A 2,446-nucleotide genomic window follows, 5' to 3' on the forward strand; every position below is an offset into this window, starting at 1 on the left:
TTAGAGTTAGGGTAAGAGTTAGAGTTAGGGTTAGGGTTGGTTAGGGTTATCTTGCATGGTTCACAATCACATCATCACAGTCTTAGGTTGCGCTAATAAATCATGACTGACAGGGAGAAACTGTTGCTCTCAATCGTTAATTCAATTTAATCTAATTTTCCATTAATTTTGATTCTTGATGTTTTTGTCACCAGACACCAATGATCATCCACACATACATCAGGGCAGGCTGGTGGAGGTAGAAATCGGAGGCCAGGCTCATTGTAATGCATGGTATGGAATAAGGAATGGTATCAAACACGTGTGTTAGTACCATTTATGGGTTTCATTGATGGCTGTACACTGACTCAGCAATGTTAAGAGACCTCTGGATGTTCATAAAAAGTAAGCAGTGTAGAGGAGTTGCAAAACAAGTTAATCTAGGCGGAATGCTGCCGAGGTTACACACACACACACGCACACACACACACACACACACACACACACACACGCACACACACACACGCACACACACACGCACACACACACACACACACACACACACACACGCACACACGCGCACACACACACACACACACACACACACGCACACACGCACGCACGCACACACACACACACGCACACACACACACACACACACACGCACACACACACACACGCACGCACACACACACACACACACACACGCATAGGCTCGCGTACACCCACACACACACACACCAAGTGTAAGTGTAAACCCAGCAGGCTAGCCGATGGAAAACAGAAGATCCCAAACTTCATATTGATGCCTATAAACTTGCTCCTGATCTTGAAGCTCATAAAAGCTAATTTACGAGCTAAGCTTACAATGTGGAAACAGCATCAGGCCTGAAAGTTAGACTTCTGGGATGGGCAGGTTAAAAGAGACCTCTGCTTTAGATCTCACTAAAGGTATAAAGACTCCACATGACAATTGAATGTGCACCAGCTAGATATGGAACAAGGGAGGCTGGTGGAGGTAGATGATTCCTCATTCCATTCCATGCATTACAACGAATCCGTCCTCTGATTTCTGCCTCCAGCAGCCTCCACCGCAGGCTACCCATCTTAAAATATCATTGATAAGAAAGATCTTTCTCAGAATATATAGATATAGGTTATGAGATAGAATATGGAAAGTAGGTGTTCAGAGCTGCGAAGCAGCCAGTCAGAAGGAAGGGAAACCTCACATCGGTGCAAACGCTACAGGACATTTGTGTAGTCCAGTTCCACTCTTATTGCAAAGTTCTAGGTGGTTAAGTAGACTCTGGGATATGATGTCATGCCAGAAAGTCATAGCAACTTTTATCAAAGATATTTGGAGTAAGTAAAGATGTTGAACAACGGTAGGCGCTCGTTAGACGCCACGCTCCACACGCGCACCGTCGCGATATGCACGCCGGTGTATGATGGTCTCCTCTCGTTTCTTGATCTGTCTCTGTTTTTAAATGATCTCTGGTAGCGTCGCCGCCGCTCTTTTCCCATTGACGTCATATCCCAGAGTCTACCTTTAACTTGTCTTTCAGCACTTGCCTCACAGTAATGGGGTTGAGCTGTTTACAGACTACTTTATTACCCGGTCCTATTTCCAGTTGTGAATGGACATAAAAAACACATCACCAGAGAGTTGTTGTGAACTGAATAGACAATGGCGGTACATAGCAACGACTTTCATACATTGTAATCATGCACTCATAATGAATTGCATATCCAACCTAGGAGGAGGGGGGAGGCGATCCTAGCCATAAAACCAGTTAACCCAGAGTCAGGAGTTCTTCTATTGACGTCAACAGAAAGATGCCTGCTAGCCTGCAGCCATGTGAACCGCTACCTTCAATGCTAGGCTAATGAAAGACAAGCCCTATTAAAGCAGCAGGATTCCTGTTATTCACTTGCTGTAATGGGAGCCCCCTTGAGTGATAGTTCACATTAAAGAACAGACACACACGCACATACACACACACGCACACACACGCACACACGCACACACACACTGAAAACAGAACCTGACATTTGGGAGTTGTTTAACAGTCCCTCACTCCCTCCCTGCTCCAGCCGTCTTCCATTAGTGCTAATGCTTCACTATCAGATTGATGTCCGGGACCCAGCCCCTGGTGGGAGTAGTGGGGCAAGGCCTTGCACATCAATCTCATACTATGGATGTTTGGGTGATATCATGATGTGATGGCGCTGTGCAATGAAGATGAGGTCCAACTATGGGATGAAGCTGCTCACTGACGTCAGAATCAACATCCAGTCCAGAGGAGGCTGGTGGAGGTAGAAATCGGAGGATGGGCTCATTATAATGCATGGAATGGAATGAGGAATGATATTAAACTTGTGTTTGATACCGTTCCTCATTCCATTCCATGCATTACAACGAGCCCGTCCTCCGATTTCTGCCTCCACTAGCCTCCCTGAAGGCTAC

Source organism: Argentina silus (genome assembly GCF_951799395.1).
Source record: "Argentina silus genome assembly, chromosome: X".
In the NCBI taxonomy this organism is placed as follows: Eukaryota; Metazoa; Chordata; class Actinopteri; order Argentiniformes; family Argentinidae; genus Argentina; species Argentina silus.